We start from the raw sequence: 20,312 nt of genomic DNA on the forward strand, positions 1-20,312 counted from the left end.
AATGTCAGTAATCTTATTAGAATCTTATGCATTGTTGCAGAATATTCACACCAGGGAAACTATTCGGTATTTACACATGTGGGACTTATTTATTTCACTTAGGAGTATATCTTCAATATGTATCCATTTTCCTATGAATGAATCTATTCTCTCGCTCTTTATGGCTGAGTAATATTCCATTTTATAGAAAAACCACATCTTCTTTATCCAGTTTCCAACGGATGGGCAAATAGGTTGTTTCCAAGATTTAGCTATTACAAACTGTGCCGCTATAAACATGGGTGCACATACTTCTCTGTGATATGATTCTTTTAGTTCTCTTGGAAAGATACCCAACAGAGGGATGGCTGTTGACCCCCATTTTAAAGATGAGGCACGAAGCTGTTGAACAGTTTGCCTGAGGTTAGAGGGGAAGTAAATGGCAAAGTAAAGATTGAAGCCCATACTGACTCCAGGGCTCATCCTGTGGCCATGACAGAGGCTGTGTCCTGGCATCTACTATAGTGCTTGGGGATGCCCACTACTCCTGGTTTTCCTTTTGTGCCTCTGCGGTATTAATTTTTTGAGTGAACCTGGCCAGACTACAGTACCCAGATATTTTGTTAAGAATTACCCGGGATGTTAGTGTGAAACGGTTTTTGGATGCCATTTATAAGTAAATCAGAGGACCTTGAGTAGACTGCCCTCCGTAATGTAAGCAGCTCTCATCCAACCAGTTGAAGATCTTGTAGAATAAAAGGTTTACGGTCCCTGTGAATGGAGAATCCCCCGTAAGACCTCTCTCAGGCTTCATGTGTGACAAAATCTCTTGGTGTGTCAGCAGTCTGCTTTTGCACATGGATGGCTGCTCTCTCCAACGTCTCCAGTCTGCTGGCCTCCCCCATCAGATTTTACACTCACCGTTCCTCCACAGTTGCACTTCCTAAAAATAAATACGCATTTGTTCTGTCTATCTTGAGAACTCTGACTCATGTAAAGTCCTATGGTAACAAGTTCCTCAAGGCTGAGTCCTAGGGGCTCTTATTTTCTCAGTCTAAGTAAAGCCTTATTTTTTTTTTAATTTTCTTGCCAATGGACTTAGAATCTACATTCCAACGACCTCGAATGTATGCTCCAGCCACGAGTGTTTGTGGGATCCTGGGCCATATATGCATTTGTGTTCCCACATAGCTGAGGTGCCCCTGAATACAACCTGCACAAAAGCAAACTCCTGATCCTGAAACCCTGATCCTCTTCCCTGCCCTATCACTGTGAAACGTACCTCCATCATTATGCAAAACCAGAGCCTTTCGTACCACCGCTCTGCCCTCACCTCGGTGCTCACTCCGTCAGCATGCTCTGCTGGTGTCACTTGAGAAACATCTCTTACATCTTTACTTCTCCCCGGCTCCACATCACCACTGTATCCAAGCTGTAGGTGTCTCTTAGTGTGACTTCTCTAGGGACCGTTCAAGTGCACTAGTTGCGTGTTGTCACCATTCTAGTTCTTTTTCCTCACTTCAGGTATAGTGATTTTTCTAAAAGTGGTCCTGTCACTTTGTGCTGCTATCTGTTGGAAATCATTCCATGGCTTGTCTGTGGTGCTTAGGCAGAAAACGAAATTCTTAGCAAGACTGCATGGGGGATTCTAAGGCTGTGCAAGATCTCCTCCTACAGGGTGTTTCTGGCTTTCTAGACTCTAGCTGCCCTGATTTTTTTCCTTTTCAGTTCCTTAAAATGCTTCGTCCAAATAGGTCCTTTGTATATAATAATTTTTTTATTTTATTTCACTTTTAAAAATTTGGAACATTCTTTTCAACCTCTTAAATACCATATCAGGGTTCATTTGTAAGGGCAACTGTTCTCTTTCACCTCCCTTTTCCTCTGTCCAATCAGATTCCTTCGTTATATAAATCAATAGTTGTCTTAATTAAAATGAATATTAATAGCTGTGATTTATCAAGTGCAAGTGTCAAGCACAGTGGTAAATGTTTTGTAACTATTGTACTTAAATATATAATTTAAATTGTAAGAAAATCTGAGAAATAAGCAATCTTATGTTTCATAGTTTATGAACGAGAAAGCCAAGAACTAGGGTGATAAGCTGTTTATTCAGTTGCGTGGATATTTAGTAGATATTTGGTCCTCCCAGAGGACTGTGAACTTGGCGTAAGCTGGAACCAGGTCTGGTATTGATCAGCCCTGTTAGGGGACTGCTGGGCAGGTAGAGTGTGTTCAGAATGTATTTGTTGGTGGAAACAGGGAGTATTGGAATGAGTAATGAACTAGGATACATTTTAATATGGAAGCTAACGGGTATTCCTTTTGTTCTCAAATCCAAATGAGTCACCTATGAGATTGTTTACAAAATTCTAGACAGCTGCTTACAAATGAGAAAATGGCATTCCCAACACTGGAGATGTTTTAGAGCATCCTCTACTCTTCATTTTGATGACCATCTGTTCCATTTCCAAATGAGGCACCGATTCAGCTTAATTTTACTCATAGTTAAAGATGATTTTTTTAAAGTCCTAGTCCTTCTGGAGCTTCTAAAATAGAGAATTACACTCACACAAACACTCTTATAAACGTATGCATCTTGTTAGCTTAGCCCACACTGGGAGCGGTAATAAATAAGCCCTACGTTTCCGAGCCTTAATACTGTAGATGATCATTTTGGAATTGTCTAATAACTTCATGGGGTATTGCTGCGTGGCTGGACAGCTTTCTACCTGGTGCTTCATGACCCCTAACTCCCTACATCTTATGGCTCCTCATCCCTGAGGGCCTTTGAACTCTCTCCCACTTATGGTATTGGGCAGAGAGCACTAGGAAGGCACATCTACTATTCAAATGACGGCAAGAAGGTGCTATTTATATGCCCAAGAAGGAAAAAAGAGAAAACACATTTGAGCAAGCTACTGGGAGCCTCCACCCTACCTCATCCACATAACACAAGGCAGAGAGATGCTACAAGTGAAACATGCCCTGAAGTGTGGGGAGAGAGAGCTTGGTTTCCTGCTATGGACCTCTGGGAAGGCCTGGAGAGGAGGTGACTGAGGGGGCTGTGCAGGGACAGGTAAGTCCCTGGTAGGAAGAAGTAAGGGATCAGAACAGGCGTAGCTGAGACTGGTAACAACAGAGGTGAGGTTGTGAGAGAAAGTGTGGCCCTGCCCCTCTGTGGGAATGTGTCTTGGAGTCAAATAGAAATTATGTTAATAATCTCTCTGTCTTGGTTTTCCTGTGCTCTTTCTATAAGTAATTAAGTAACAAACAATTCTACCTTTCTCCATGAGTATCTTAGTCTCTAATGTGAAGATATGAAATAATTAGAGGGTGTGCTGGGTTAGAATTTTAATGTCACAGAAAATTTCTATTTTCAAGACTGTGCTAATTATAGGGGATGAGACTGAACAAAGGGAGGATGCAAAATTAGAAGAGCAAATCTTACAAACCAGCTCTGTGTAGAGGCGCTTGTAATCTATGTATGTAAGAGATCGATAGTGGTCTGGTATTTATCTTTTTGTGGAAAACCCTAGAGATGTAGATCTGACCATTTGACTGGTGATCTACAGGAAGCTTTTATACTCCAGTCTAAATGGTAGAATGGAAAGAGCAAGGTCTTTGGGAGGAAGAACCCTGTCCCTTCTGTGGTCTGCCATAGTAGGTGGGTGACTCTAACCCTCTAATCTTCTTCCTCTACTACACAGGGATAACAAGGCATATGAAAATGCGCAGCATTGAGCCTAGCTGATATTAGACTCAATTTTAATCACAGATCGATTTTCCTTCCCCTCCCCTACTTTCTTTTTCTAAAGCAGGATTTTATTTACCTCACATAAAATCCTTAAGTCTTTAAGAAGTGTACAAAAGTGAATGTAATATCAGATGGAAGTCCTTCCTCTAAATCCACCCATCTTCAATAGGGCCAGTTATCATATCAGTGGCTCTGTCTGAGCAGTGTCCAGGATAAAGAAGTACATTAGACTTCTAATCCCACGAGGGCTAACTCAGCTCTTCTTTACTTCCAAAGAGGATAAACTGAATATTGGCTTTTACCAAGGGGTTCTTATTCTGTTTGCAAACTGCTTGCAAATAAGACATTAAGTATAAAAGACAATCTCTGCTTCATAAACACTAAAAAGGCTATGAGAAGTCTCATAAAATTTTGGGATTTCCCCTAGGTTTTGTTGCCAGAATATGGGAAATTGATACGAGAAACAGAGTTCAAAAACCCTACAGCATGATTCATTATTCTTTGGCAAATACTGTGGGCTGCCCACCCCAGTCCTCAGCTCTGCTCTGAGTGGCCAACATCCCCAACTGCATCTCCCCATTGGCTGAAAAGATAGAGGCCTTCAGCTCAGGGAAGACACACGGGTTGCATTATCATATCAATAGCCCACATGCAAAGTTCTTGATAAAAATGATCATAATCCAGAGGAATGGATAAAATATGAGAGCTTGATTTGGGTAAACAAATCAAAGCCAATTAAAGTCATTCTACTTAATCTGTTTTAAAGCAATGCCAGGAATGTAAACATCAGAGCCATCTAGGAGGCCATCAGCCTAGAGTGAAAGGGAACGATGGAGATTTACTGTAATTTAGCCACACTGGCCCCCTTGCAGTTCTGTGAAGCAGCCAAGTTTAAAGCTTCTTGTGTTAAAATCTCTGTAAGATTTCCTTTGGCCGCTTAAGTGATGCCTCTTGTCATAGTCAGTACAGCCTCAGTTATGCTGCATTAACAGAAGCTTCCAGACTTCAGTGGTTTAAGACAATAAATTTGTCGTTTCCCCATGCTACGTGTGTCCTATGGATTACTGGGGTTCTCAAGTCACACAAGCTCCAGCTGAAGGAGCAACTGTGTCTAGAAACTCAGTGTCAGCCAGAATGCTGCAAGGAAACAGAGACAGAAGGCCTTGCGACAGCAATTAAATGCTCTAGTGCAGAAGTGCCGCTGTTTCTAATACACAGCTAACTCATTGGCCACACCGCATCCCAGGACCCGCTGAACCTGCAGAAGACCGCAATCCTATGGTGAGCCAGGAAGGTATGAAAATGGCTCTCGATTCTCACAGCTCCCGGACACTGCTATCTAAGGCAGGATAACTCAGCTGAACTTCGCTATGCAACATGGAGCTCTTGAAAGAAAGGCCATGGGCAGGCCGATTCTGCCTATGTTAGTCCTGGAATGATTTGTCTCAATTGTCTAAAACCCATTCTCTCAGTCTGGGTGCATCCTTGCTGGCTGTGTGCTGCCACTACTCCACTGTCCTCATCAGAGGGGCCCTTGGTTCCACTATGGCACGGGTAAGGCAAAGATAAACTGGGCATTCAAACACCGTCACGCAGCTAAGGGGAAAAAATGATCAACTAAAACCTCACAGAGATCTGCAAAAGTTGTGGAAATCAACACATCCAGTGCACATTGTTGGAAAGTTTATAAATAATGAAAAGCAGGAAGGAGCTGGATGAATTAGTAATATTTTATTGAATTTTCTTTTGGCAAATTAGCTTGCAGGGGATTTGCTCAGAGCTTTGGTTTACCTTCCACTAACAGCTGTACTTCTGTGGCCAGGTGAGATTGGCGTGTAGGAAGCCCTTTGCAGGGACAAGGACACTGTAGAAAGGGCAAGTGATGGACCTGGAGTCACAGCGGGTGGTGGTGGGAACAATGAGCCCAAGGATCTCAGTTTTGCCAGTTGTTGTTCCTCTCCTGACCTGTGATTTAGGAGGCTGCAACCATTTTCACCGACAACATGCTTTTTATGGCAAAAGGTGCACAGGGACTTTCTGACTCTTCATCTTGCTCTTTGAAAAATCATTTTCTATGAAATAATCATTTTAACAATTACTTGTGATCTTTAGATTTTTAATAAGTATGCCATTATTTTCTACACAAAAGTTGTTATTTTTCACTGAAATAAAAAATATTGAAATGCAGTTGCCCTTGGGACAAGGTTATTTCTGCCAAGAAGATTTAAGAATCAATTAGTGATGGCCTTGCAAACTGATTTCAAATAGGAATTGTCTCAGGTCACCTGAAGCATATCTTTAGTTCGCCAATAATTAGTTCATTTTAAAAGAGCTCACTATTAAAATCAAAGTTTTCATAAATTATAAATATGACTTTGAAAGAAATACCCTTTTAGAGCTGTGATTTATTTTCTCCCATAGCAGTCAAGAAGAGTTCTTTTATGGAAAGGGTATTTACGTACCATAGTGGGGAAACACTAACAAAGAAATAGAAACTAAACTCTTCTCTGTCCTCACTGCCCTTAGATGTGCATTTCTAAGTTAACAGCTGTTCATCTTTCTCATCGGCAGGCTGTACAGTGAGCAGTGCGGACTCCCTTACCTGCTGGACTGTGTGTGCCGGATTCTCTTTCTTCCTACTCCGGGTGCAGAGGATGGAGCACAGCCTCTATCTGTCTGATGAGAAGATGTGAGGGGCTCATGGCAGGAGGAGCTGCTGCTCAGAACCCTAAGTGGACACCATGAGAGGAAAACTTCAGACACCCTGAAAATGAATTGAGTGTAGAGAAATAAGACAGAATTCCACAATTTAAAAAGAAAAGGTTTCTACTTAGAATGGCATATAGGCAAAACATGAGTAGTTTCATTAAATGGGGGAAAAAGAATAAATGAACAGACAAGGGCTTGAGCTGATTTTAGGATTGCAAATCCAGATGATTAGCAGAGCAGGTTAAGGATAAGCAAGAGCACAGACTGGATGTGAGGTAATAGGGAATGGTAGGTAGGGGCTGTGGTGATCTGGGGAGTACATACACCACCCGGAAGGGACTACTACTCAGGTTTATTTTCAATGGTGCCATAGAGAAAATGAGTCCAAGAAATGCTGCAATTTCAGCTTTTCAAAAGAAAACAGAGTTACAGATTTGTATGTGAAATTTCTTGCATTTTGTATTTCAAAATGTAAGAAATGAAACAAAAATTTGTGTAGGTCAAACAAGTCTAAAAAGCCAAAGGCTTCATGAGGGTCAGGCTTAGCCGGACAGTAGCTTTTCCTACTGGGTAGTACAACATCTTCACTTTCAGAGCAGCAAAAATGGAGCTGGAGGGCTGACGCTGCTCATGCAAGGACACTCGACCATTAGCAGGCATGAGTAATGTGACAGGTAAACTGGATTGTCAACTTTATTGACTTGGAAGGAGCCTACAACACGTGTCTGGGTAAGTTGGGGAGGTGTGGCCTTGGGGGTCTATGTCTGGCTCCTGTCTCCTTGCTCTCTGCCACTGTTACCCTGCTCTGTTTCTTATCCATCATGAGCTAAGCACCTTGCTCTACCCATTCCCTTCTACCATGAGATTTCTGCCATAGAGCTAGTTGACCATGGACTGTAATCTTTGCAGCCATAGCCAAATTAAATCTCTCCTCCTTTAAGTTGTGAGTGCCAAGTAATTTGTTCCAGCAACAGGAAAGCTATTTGTACATGTGCCTTCCCTTTCCCTTATGACCTGTTGCTTTCACCTCTGATGGCTCTAAGCTTGGCAAAACCTGAACAGATGTGTTGGAAAAATAGATTGTAGGCCTGCCTGTAATTGCCTTCCTTTAATTGAAGTTTTGGGTCTGAAGAATAGAAGTCTAATACTGTTCATATTTTGGAAAGAGTGTGGGCTAAAGCTGAGTGACTGATATGTGGTCCCTCGTACGAAATCACACTCAGGCATTTGTTTGGGGGTGGGGCTTCAGCAGTGCGGCCAGGTACAAGGAGTTGCAGTGTGGGGTGTGGGGATCCATTTTCTGATTTGTAATACAGAAGGCTGCTTGATTGAACAACGGGCGGTGTAATATGATGGCTGCATGTGGGATTATGTGTAAATACCGACCCAGCCACTGTCTGTAAATAATCCCATACACGAAACAAAGTCCACAGAATCACAGGTTGTACTGAAGTCTTGATAAACCCATGCATAGAAAGAGTTTAAAATTGTGCTCGCGCCGGTGGGCATAAATGTGAGGGCTTTATCTGCAACCATAAATGCTAGCTAAGTTTTGTGACAACTGCTAACATTTACTGAATGCTTCCTGAGGACTAATTTACTTACATCTATTGTCATACCACAATCCTCCTCATTTTATTTTATTTTTTTACATTATCTATACTTTCACAGTGAGAAAGCCATGGCCTTGGGAAATCAAGTCTCTTGTGCAGTGTCTGAACTTGGCCTGCCCGTTTGCTGAGCCCTCCTCTGCTGTGGCTTTGAAGATGATTTTTCACATCTTCAAAAGGTAGCAGGTCAAATTCGGTCAAATACTTAACAAATCAAATGCCAAAGAAAAGGAATCCCAAAGCAAACAGAGAGCTACAAAAGTTGGTGATATTTTACTTTATGAAAAAAAAAATGTATTCTATAATGGGACTGTCCCATGGAACTCAGAAGAAGCAGGATCATGAAGCACATTTTTAGTCCATATGGACACTTTCTTCTTTTAAAATTGTATGACCCTTAATAGATTATTTACTTAGTGTTAATAAGATAATTTATATGAAGGTAACTTTTAAGATGTAAACAGGTACTGAATGTTGAATTTGGTTAAAATACCATTTTGGAGAGTTTTACTCCAGCATATAAACATTTTTTCCTTTGCTTTTACAAAATTTTTCTATGCAGAGAAATAGTGGTTTATTAAAATATGTGAAATCTTGATATGGAATATCTTATATAAAACATTATTGAATGAAGAAAAGGAAGAAATCAAAGAGGGGAGGAAATGAAACCTACTGAGTGAAGCCATGATCTAGAGACAATACCAGATATTGTTATTTTCATCATAGCTTATACAGAGAGAAAATAACAAAAGCAGCACCAAAAAGTGTAGAAAATGTGTTTATAGGTAACTCTTTTTTTCATGTGTAGCTACTGGAATTTATGTATTTCCTATCATATTTAGATGTAGCTTCATATCTCATGTACCCATTCTTTTGTATTTTCTTGGCACATATAAAACATTAAATTTAACTGAACAAAGGCAGGGAAGGTGGAATGTTTTAACCAAAATAATTAATTACTATGGATTCCAGGAAAAAGGTAATAGGAGACACACAGATGCAAATTTTCTCAGCTTTAGGATAAATTTAACATTACCCTTAATGATGATGACACATTCACAGGTATCATACAGGGATGAGGAACATATTTTATAAGTCAAAATGAAAAGGATTGCCCCTATTTGACAGTTTTATTTTAAAAGAGTAATCTCAGAATTTAAGCTAGAAGCTTGTAACTTTCTAAAATATAAAATACACATTCAACTGTTGGTTTCAGAATACAAAGTAATATTTCAAAGTCAAAAAGAAATGAATTTGTTCATTATCTACTCTTTTGGATAATTGCCATTATTGCTATTCTTCCTTGAGCAGATAATTGAAAATTGACTATATAAATTGTTGTGCTGTTCTGGGGAAATAGCCTAGACCCAACATTTGTCACTTACATTTTAATCTAATTTATAATTTTACCAGGCCTAAAAATTATAGCTATTCTAGTACATTTTTCAGTTATTTCGTTAGTATTGTAGAAGTATTAGCCCTTCTTTTTAGAGTCCTGTAGCAAAAAGGAATTTTGTCAGTGTTGCTTATGGATGAGAAATCCATTCATTTTATGTGCTTATTTAAAAGTGTTAGCTAAGGGAGAATGTTAATGATGTAATAGGATAAGTGAGTAACAGTATTTGGACATGAAATTTAGTCTCCCTAGTTCGCTTTGTGGTAACAGAGGAGTTTGCATCATGGGTCTCTGCAGTCAACACAGGGCCACACTCGATCCTGGTTAATGTGTGTCATATCTGAGATAAAGGACCTGAGTGGAGGGTGACAGAACAAAGAGAAAGCACGGATGAGCTGCCTACTGACTAAATTTCCAAAGCGAATTCTGTGATTCATTAGGAAGCCAGGAGGAGGCAACGGTTAATCTCATTAGTTAGGGATAGAAGAGAGGAGATAGAACAGAGATAGAGGAGATAGAACTTTCCTTCTCTTACTGCCAATGATGATGGACTTCTCTCTCCATTTATCTTTGTGCTGGGTGGTGACCCTGGGAAGTAGATTTTGAGACTCTAAGATCTCACACTGGAAGTTCGCTGGGGGCACGCTCTTAGAAAGAACACCTGTTCCTGAAGCAAGAAGGAACACAAGGCCAAGAGCAGCATTAATTATGATGTAGTCACAGCAATAACTGGAGCAGACCCCCAGGGAGCTATGGAGCTGGGAAGTTCATGCAGAACCCAGTGCGTCCTAGAGTTCACTTGTGTTAGGCTTGGCCAGAACTGATGGTCACATCTCTTCCCAGTTTCATCTTCAGCATTATCATGGTAGTACCTTGGAATCGGATAATTGTGTGAGTATTTCTAATACGGTTATAGGCAGAGGCTAGAAATCAGGGCTTCTCCCACTGCCTTCTCTTAGTTCTCCACATCTGGAATGCTGTTAACTGACAATTTTCTATGGAAAAAATTACTTTCATGTATCTGTGTCCAAACGTGTGACAAGTTCATAAAAGTTCACAGGGCTACAAAGAGAAATTGATATATTATACTTTTACATTTTTGTTGCTATAACTTTTCCAGGCCAAGTCTTTCGTGCTTGTTGCAGCATCATTCTAAATGTTAGTATTTTATCCCTGCTGTGCTGTCAGTGACCATTATTTTTGCCTTTCTGAAACAGGTAACTAACCCTCTCTATGGGACACAACCTGTTGTGATAATTTCCAAAGCCTATATGACAGTTATCAAAGAAATAAATACTGATAATTTAAAAATCACAACCTGTATAAAGTAGTTAGTAAAGAAATAAACCAAAATGATTTTGTGTGAAAATACTGGTAAGTCTTTGTGTGTAAATGTTTTTATTCATTCCCGCTAATGAAGTACAATAACAATAATTGTTGCATATCTTTAGTTAGTAAAAATCATAAAATATGGAACCAGCTTAGGGTGTGTATCATAACATGAAAAGTCTCATGTTCAGAAGTGGGGCTTTTGAAAAGTGACTGGGCCACTAATGAGTTCATACCTGACTGCGCTCTTTGATGGTGGGACCTGGTTGGAAAAGGTCAGTTACTAGGGTTGTGACCTGGTATTCTGGGATACTAGGGGATGTACTGGAATATATGGGGATGTATTCTTGTCCCTGATTCCTCCCTTCTCTGTTTCTTAGTCGCTGCGACATGAACAGCTTTCTGCTAGTCCGTTCCACCATGTGGTTTTTGCCTTGGAGTCAGCTTGCCAGGGACTGAACCCTCTGAAGCTGTGGACCAAAATAAACCTCTCCTCCTTTAATGTACAGGTGTTGAGTGTTTTGTCTCAGCAAAAGGAAAGTGACGAATATAGTGGGAGAAGAATTTATATCTATTCTTCAAGCCACACAAAGATTTTGGGTTGAAATTACTCTAGCTATTTCCAAAGTTAATTTCTAAAAGGGTGACCTAAGCCAAATGCTGTATACAATTACCAGTATCTTTAGAAAACCCATAGAGTTGTTGTGAGAAAGTTCATCAGTAGTGGAGAGCAGAGATTTTTCAGGGGACTACTTTGAATAGTGCTATAAATCTATCAATGTTATTTCTTTTTCATCATTTACCAAAGTTACTTCCAAACTATGTACATCCTTTTACCCTTCAGGGGAACAAACAAGAAAGGAAGAATCAAGATTTGACAGACAGAAAAAATTTCTCTCAACTTTGTTCCTTATCTTCTATAACTACACTAAATCTTGGCAATATAGCAATTGCAAAATTACCAGTTAGATATCCAATTTAGGAGAAAAAGAAAAAAAAACAGGCACGCATGGAATGGAGAAGTTGTGATTTTAATATTTGAGACTAGATTTAGGAAGCTCAGTAAGATAAGTTGGGTGATTCTAAAATTCAAATTAGAAGGTGACTCAGAATCGACTCTAGTATTTCATCTATCACTGATCACATTGTGTAACAACCATCAAAGAGGACAAGAAGCTAGATTTCCAACATAAAATCATTGTGAGTGAACAGTTATATGCTACAGCTTAGTGCGTATCTTCTACACAGTAGGGCTCAGTGTGCCTCAATATCTTCTCACATGAATTGATGAGATATAACTAAGGCCACATTTGGACACTATTGTCATTTTCTTAATTCTTGTCCTATACTATGCATTGTTTATTCAACAAAGTTGTGTTGAGTATTTTTTATATTGTCATATTCTTCTAGAAGCTGAGGGTACAGAGGAACTTGTACCCTTTTGGAGCTATGTAGTTCAGATAATAAGGCAAAGTGATGGAGATGATAAAGCATGCAGAAAACCTCTACCCTCAGTCTCTCTCTCTCTCTCTCTCTCTCTCTCTCTCTCTCTCTCTCCCCCTCTCTGCATTTTGGTGTGTGACCAAATGCATTGCTCTCTTAACTGAAACAAAATTTCTTTTTGCCTGACTGTAAAATATGAAGGCAGTTAATGTTTCTGCTCATCAATGGGACATTGGGAGGATGAGGAATATAGCATAGAGCCCTAAAAACAATTTGACTCATTTTTTTCTGATTTTTAAGCTGCAACACTCTTTCAACAATTTAACAGTACTTTAATTTTCCTTTTACATGTAATTTCCATGCTAGGTCCTGAGGGGTTAAAGAGGGCTGAAGAAAACCCAAGGTGTTTTCAGCCCTACTAAGCAAGAAATTTCAATTATCTGGTATGCCGTAAGCCCTTTAAAAATTGATATAATTTCATGAGACTTTCGAGGAATAAAAATGTTTATAGCTATTTATAAAAATTTAGGCTAGATAAATAAGTTCCTTCACAAATGATTTTGGTGAACTCAAATTTACCTTTACAATAAACACAGAATAATGGAACCTTGCTTATGTTTGGCCATCAGCCTTTTTAGTGGTGAAACTTTATGATCTTTCAGTGATAAAGAGCCTACTGTGGGATTCATGTACATGTTCACCACCACCGGTCTACAGCTTTAGGCCTCTGTGTTTATAGATGGCAGAAGCTTGTTCCTAAAATGAGGACCATTTCAGGGCAAATATGCAGAGGAGTTCTGCAAAGCTTTTGCATCAACTGAGTCCATGACAGCCTCCCTGAATTTCTCAGGTTATGCTCAACATATCTTGCAAAATTGACTGTAGTAAATTGTGCTGTGTAAGCTCATGGAGTTTGAACGTGATTTCTGGTTTTGAAGTACGATTCCTGGGTCCAGTGATCTCCTGTAAGAACGGAGGTTGACTTTGTTTTTGCTTTTGTTTTCTACAGCCATTTTGTTCTAGATTAATCTTTTTATAAATGGGCACTGCATCTGTTGCTAGGGACAGTGGATAAATGAATGGGCCAACAACTGCACACATTTATCACCGCCATTGAAAAATAGCCAAGCAAAACCAACAGTTTAAAGTACATGCTCTCCACACAGCTGAAACAGCAAGAAGTAGTATCTGTTAATACAAAAGGTGGCTTCTTGATTTATATGGGCCTGGTGTGTGACCTTCTGATTTAAGTGGCTTCCCAAACCCATGCCTGTTGGGTGTGGATGACAGCAGCCATACTGACCAGGGAGGCACAACAGGGAACCCATGCCAGTTCCCACAGGTAGACCGTTGGGAAATGGAACTGGTCTTTCAAGGACAACCATGACTGGGGATTTCTTTGTTCCAAAACTGATGAGACTTACTGAAGTTGCAGCCTGGCAAATAAGAGCCCCAGTAGGGGAGTGGTGTATCTTTGAAAAACATAGAGCTCTTTTCTCACTCTAGTTTTTTACTGATGAGCATTTAGATGTAAAAAGAAAACGCACACCTGTTACTTCCAAATTGGGCATGTTTTATTTAGTAGATCTTTCAGAGTATAGGAGGATTAGACGTGCCACTCTGAGAGTGTTTTCTAAACCTTAGCTGAGTTGGGAGAGAAATTAGTTTAGAAATGCCATGACTAGACAGACAAATGGTAGAACCTGTGTTAAAAAAACCCAAGTCCTTTTATTTTTGAAACAAATACAACTGAAGCCCATAGACTGAGGATCTCACACAACTAAATCTGAATAATGGATATCTAAGGACTACATTCTTAAGAGAAGGCTTATAATTTTCACCATAATTATGTCACATGAATACAAATTCATGCCCATTTCAGTGTTTTGATTAATTCTATTTTTTCACGTTTTGAGACCAGAATCCAGTTTGTTAAGGGCCCTGAAGGGTCCTTATGACTTTCTACATCAACTGCAGTGTTTCACTTGGGTGGTTTGCCATTCTCTGTGGATTTGAACTTGAACTTCTATGATGATTAGGCAGCCCCCAGGTTCTGGGCAGATCATGAGTTTTCTTCTTCTGTTATTGTTGTTCTCTGTTTTTTTTGCCAAAGGGAAGTTGCACATTTTAACTGGACAAATACGAAGAGCCAGCATAACAATCAAGGAAGGACCTTAGGGAATGTGTGCAGAGTTCTGTGGAACTCTATTAAAAATAATCTGATAAACTTTCTGTGGGTCTGTATATTTTCTTTGTATGGGGTCAGAAGTGGGACTCAGGAGCCTCAGTGAGTTTAACTGGATGTTACTTAAACTGGAAGTTACTTAAACTGGAAGTAATAAACAGCGATGTACTTTGTAGCTCACAGATGGTTGGAGTGATCAATGTCAGAGTTAAATGTCACATTAAGAATTACCTGGTTCTACCTACATTCATGGAACTTAGCACAATAGTAACTCCAAAGTTATGGTACCTTAAGCAGTCCATCTGTTCCAGCTATTAAAACCTTCTGCTTGGGCTCTTAAATACCAGCTAGATAACTTTTGTCTTTCAGCGCAGAAAGAAAAAAAAAATATTCTGAGAAGAGTCACACATCAAGGCAAATGTATGCATATTCCTTGAACTACATGTTTCCCCTGGAAAAAAGTGGTAATAAATACAAGAGCACCTGTGAAATATACCTCCATTAAAGTAAAATATATCTCTTTCCCAGGCCTAAATTTGTACCCCAGAATTGCTCACTACTCAATGGGATCATGCTATGTGTGATGGAGCGAGAGTATGAATGAGTAGAGGGTACTTTATTAAAAAATGTAATCTTTGAGAGAATTTGGATATACCGGGGATTGAACTTGGGTCCTTGCACTTGCGAGGCAGACCACTGAACCGCTGAGCTAAATCCCTGGCCCTCTCCCAGAAGATTGCAGATAATTTCAGTCATGCAGAATTCAACACTTTATTTTCCAAAAACAAAAGCTATGCACACTGAAATCTCAAGGACAATAGAAAATGCTCCGCCCACAATGTACCACCAGTACAGCAACAGTTTTTATTTTTGTGAAGCAGTTATCAAATTACATATAAATGATTACAGTGATTTAGAATCAAGATCTTCAGAAAATCTGATGTTGTAATCAAAACATAATTGAGCTATTTTGGAACAGAAAATCTATTTGCTCTTTAGAACATATAAATATCTAAAAATTAAAGGATGACCCATTTAGAACAGTATTGCTTTTCTGCAAGTTTCTAAAGATTTACTTCAAGAGGAAAGTTTCAGTAGCCTGACACAGGTAAGTCCCAGCCTGAGGTGTGAGTATGTGTTTGTGCATGTGTGTTTTGGGACTGGGTATTTGTGTTTCGCAGTGATGAATTTATTTCCTCAGGTGATTTCAGTCTGTCTGCACACCAGCCATTATCTTCAAGCTAAATAATGTCTTGCAGATTAGATACTATCTTTCACGCATGTGTGTGTGTGTGTGTGTGTGTGTGTGTGATGAAAAACTTATGATTCATTTAAATGTGTTGACGGCTTTACTGTTGATTTTTGCTATTACTGGTTTTCAATGTACATATAATAAAGGCATTGAACTGCCTGTTTGGATCCACACCATTTTATAATATATATAAGAAGGAGTTGTCTTTTTTGGACTAGACACACTGCCCTTGACTGTGCTTATGTGTTTCAAGGGTTACTGATTAAAGCATTCTAACAGGGACTTCATAGGAATATATAATGGGGCTATGATAAATGTGAGAATTTCAATTATGAATGAGTCCCATTATAAGAATCACTGAAACATTTGGTTGTGTTCAATTAAAATATTAAGAGTAGCCCCCAAGTAAAACATTTAGAAAACAATTAACAGGCAATACCTCTGGAATAGGAGTGGAACTGTGTGACAGCTATTACAATGGGACATCTTATTTTCTATACCTCTGATTGCATGAATTGTTTACAACAGCATTCAAATATTATATTTAAAAATGATGAAAAGAAAATCAAGCACAAAAAATGACATCAATGGCCTCTTTGGAAACAAATTAGGTGCTGGCTCCAGGGCCCACCTCTTGGAGTCATTTTTTTTTTTTCTTCTGGTACTGGGGTTTGAATTAGGGACCTTGCACTTGTGAAATAGGTGCCAGAACTACTGAGCTAAATCCCCAGCCCTTTGGAGTCATTCTTTTCACTAGGGTTAAGTTCAGAAGCTGGGAGTTGTTTTTCACTCCTTGTTTCCACCGAGGCTACCCGCAACATGGTAATCATACTTTCCACATACAAAACCCATGTGCTGGGCACAGGGCTGCACATTTTACCTTCAGTTGAAACTCACAGGGATAAGTGCAGCGCAAGTTATCATATCAATATCCCAGGGCACTTGAGGGCTACAGGACTCCTGTAAATTTCAACCTGACTATATCTTGTGGTACAACTACCTGTGGGTGAGAGAGAAGCAGTAACTCTTGTCCCCTTCCATCAAACATGCATTGGCTGGTCCCTGGTTGCTTTTTCCCAGGACGAGTCTCTAATGTCTGGTATTTGATGTTAGGGATACACAGAAATCATGTGATATTTAATGCATTTCGACTCGAGAAGCTGTTGCAAATTTCTGCCATGCTGAATGATCCCAGATTAGATATTGTTCTGGCGTGACATTTAGGTAGCTCATCAAAGCAAATAAAAACATTTCTATCCTTTAAGGAAATTTCATAGAAAGTAGATGTAGTATTATTTTTCCTAAGGAATTTAGCATGTGTGAGGTGAATGAAACATTACAAGTATGAGTCAAGTTTCTCATTTATACATAAACTAGTCCTTTACATTTTAAATGTCATTTAGGGAACTGAATTAAATCCTCCCCTAGCTACCGTGACTTTCCTTTAGTCATTCAAAGGGAGGACAAACAAGCTGTGGGGATTTTTCTCGTTGGTGGGTTTTTAAATTTGGGACCAATATCTATCAGTTGGCTTTGCTTTTACTGTTGTTCTGAAGGACTGTAAACCACAGACCCCAGAGTCAGCAGTAGTGTTCAAGACTGTATGACCAGCGCACATCAATGGCTCTTCAATGGAGAATTTTTCAAGTAGCCAATGCCTTACTTCATTGTTTACCTATTTGGTTGGCTATTTCACCTTTTACTGTGATGAATTTCTGTCACATTGAAGCAACCCTCAGTGGATATATTCAGTGAATGACTCTTCCAAAATAGTTTTTCATAAATAGTTTCTAACCACAGGTCCAGAGAGTGTTACATTTCTATGGACAACTTCTTTAGACTCTGCCTCTCAGAACTAAATAAACCTAAAAAAAAAAGAACAAAAATAGGCCTAGGCCAGGACATAAAAGCTGTGCATCTGTGATTTTCATGGTCTCTAAGGACTCATCAAGGACAAGTCTCATTCAGATAACAATTGCCCATCCCAAAAGACAAGGAGCCTTTGGTTCCTCAGTGGAAACCCTTCTCATGGAACTGAAAAGATGAATTTGATAGTGCCAGGTCACTTTGTTTCTAGAGGGCTTTCAGAACTAAGAAATAATTCTATAATCTGAAAGATCTATGATTGGGTAGGAAAGCTGAACTGCAGACAGTACCTTTGTGTACTTTCTTCTTTGATTGGGACTTAATTATATTTGTATGTCTATGTTTTGTTTGGTTTTACTGTCTTAGGGAGGAAGGGTTGGGAAGTGTTTGGAACAGGGTGGGATGATGGTGGATTCTGGGGAATGAAGGCTCAGGTGGCAGTTTTTCTTTTGTAAATGTGATTTAATGCTGAGAAAAGTTCTCAAAGGCTATTTGACCAAGATAAATAATCTTGAGGTTTCAAATCTGGGGAGGCAAACAAGTCACACATGTGTAAATACCGAATAGTTTCTCTGGTGTGAAAAACTATAATAGCACGTAAGATCCTAATGGGATAACTGACAATGTGAAACAGGAAGAAAAGGGCTAAAGGTGTAGGGAGAGTGGGAAGGATAGGGAAAAGGTAATAAGGGAAAAGAAAAAAAATATGAGAAAATGAAAAAATGGAAATAAAGTGTTTGTAAATGGGAAGGGGAAGAGGGGGTGAAGGGAGGGCAGGGACAAAGGGAAAAAATGAGAACCAAGACCTGTCATGTAAAGGTACAAGATCCCAATGATGAATGTAACTGTATTATATCCCTAAAATGTACCAATAAACTCAATGAGGAAAAAAATTGGGGGGAGGTAAGTATGCTGAGCACTAACTGGCCTCGAAACTGCTGTATATCCCATGTGTTTCCTTCTGAGCTTCCTGCCCCAGTGATTTTATACCCATAAAATATAATGAAGAAGAAAATGTAATTGGACTACAACAGAGCTAACAATGAAATGCTAGTTTTCACTTAGCGAGAAGTATTTATATTCATTCAGCAAATGTATAAAGAGACTAGATTTTTGTCAGACACCATTTTAGGCACTTGGAAAACATCAATGTACAAAAAAGTCAGGCATTCCTGTTCTGATGAAGCCTATTTATATATTGGGGTGAAATATGTGTGTTTGTGTGTGTGTGTGTGTGTGTGTGTGTGTGTGTGTGTGTGTGTATGTGTATATCATTAACAGAACCTTTGTTGAAGTCAGATGAAAATTGGGTTAAAGCTAAAAACCGTTGTAGGTCTTAAACACATTTCAGATTTCATAAAGTAATTAGATTGCCCTTTAACATTTGCTATAAACTTTCCCGCTTACTTCTTAACGAGATTACAATTCTTTCACAGCTTGATAAGAATAAGCATCAGGCAAAGAAATAAAACCACAAAGAGCCACTTAGAGTGTTGTAGACAGTGTGACTTCTCAAAACTCAAAATTAAATTTAACGATTTGGCTTAAAGCAATTGTCCAAACCGATTACATTTGCTGGACAATCATTTTTAGCAAAAGTTGGTAAAGAAAAAATTCATGAAACAGAGTATGTAAAGTTTCCTGGATTCTAGAGATGACAGTCTATTTCTCAGAGTTGGATTTTGGTATAGCAACAGTGAGACCAATGCTTGGATGTAGGCTTCTTTCAATTTGATAACATTCTGTTCCCAGAGAAAATGATCTCAAAACTAAGGGGCTGCATCAAGCACCTTATTAAGGAAATGGTATCTATGGCAACATAAGATGAAAGTGCATTCACTGGAATCACTGAATTGGAAAGCACCTGGAAATATTTCTTAAGAGAGGAAAGCCTTGGAAGAGATGAAAAGCCACTTGGCATTCAAAAATACTTTCTGAAGTCCTGCTAAGATCAGCTATCGCACTCTCGACTGGAATGACCAAGTCATGGGTCACACTCTGCAGTGGCTGACAGCCAACAGAGGAGTCCAAATGTGGACAATCTAATAGAACGCAGTGATCACGTATAAGGTGATGGGAGAGAATCGCCAAGACTGTCATCCATCTCATAGTCTGCAGAAAACGCTCCTGTGATCTCTCTCGTTAGCCTAGGGTACTTGAAAAAATCTTCCTTTTGTCTCCCAATTGGGGTTCTTAATGTTTGGTGCGATTCGCTATTTTCATTTCTGTTTTTTTCTGTCTGTTTTCAGAGAAAGAGATAAAGCACACCTGTCTGCAATTTCTTTATAAAACCTTTTAAAACTTTTGAAAACAGAAATTTACTTCGCAAAATACCAGAATAGTTTTAGTTGTTGAATATTGCGGATCATCTCTTTCAAACAAAGATTTCAGGGGCACAAAACAGAAGACATCATAATAAGGCAAATAAAAAAAGACATGGAAAAACAGATCAAAAGTATGAAAGAGTCATCTTCTTTCTTAAAAAAAATTCTTTTTTTAGACAGAGTCTTGCTATGAAGTTCAGGCTAGTTTTGAACTCACTATGTATCTCAAGCTGACTTTGAACTCATGGCAATCTGATCCTTTTGCCTCAGCCTCCCAAGTGCTAGGATTTTAGGGATGAGCCACCACACCCAGGCCCAAAGGAGGAAAGAATCAAATAAGTTAACTATACCAATTATTGTAGTACTAATAACCTGAGGCCTTTTTTTTTTGGATTTGCACTGAGACTTCAGACAGCCAGTACAAAACAGAAAAATGTGACAAATTAGTTACATGTATGTGTG

General features: G+C 39.2%; 1 protein-coding gene across 8 annotated transcripts in view; it reads right to left on the reverse strand.

The window, feature by feature from the left end:
• Nucleotides 1-20,312, reverse strand: part of B3galt1 (beta-1,3-galactosyltransferase 1) — a 336,740-nt gene that overhangs the window by 31,304 nt on the left and 285,124 nt on the right. For 2 of the 8 annotated variants that reach the window (XM_010606906.2, XM_010606905.2), the window contains exons 3-4: nucleotides 9,987-10,118; nucleotides 6,339-6,464 (exon numbers count right to left, since the gene is read on the reverse strand). The exons of 2 other annotated variants lie outside the window; for them this stretch is intronic. The gene's annotated coding sequence lies outside the window, so the exon portion shown is untranslated. Of the gene's footprint in view, nucleotides 1-5,500; nucleotides 5,809-6,338; nucleotides 6,501-9,986; nucleotides 10,119-20,312 lie in introns of those variants that run through there. 4 more of the 8 variants (XR_776890.2, XM_010606907.2, XM_010606910.2 and 1 more) reach the window with 4 other exon arrangements.

The sequence above is a fragment of the Fukomys damarensis genome, unplaced genomic scaffold (assembly GCF_012274545.1).
Source record: "Fukomys damarensis isolate Sample0158 unplaced genomic scaffold, DMR_v1.0_HiC HiC_scaffold_26, whole genome shotgun sequence".
NCBI classification, from domain to species: Eukaryota; Metazoa; Chordata; class Mammalia; order Rodentia; family Bathyergidae; genus Fukomys; species Fukomys damarensis.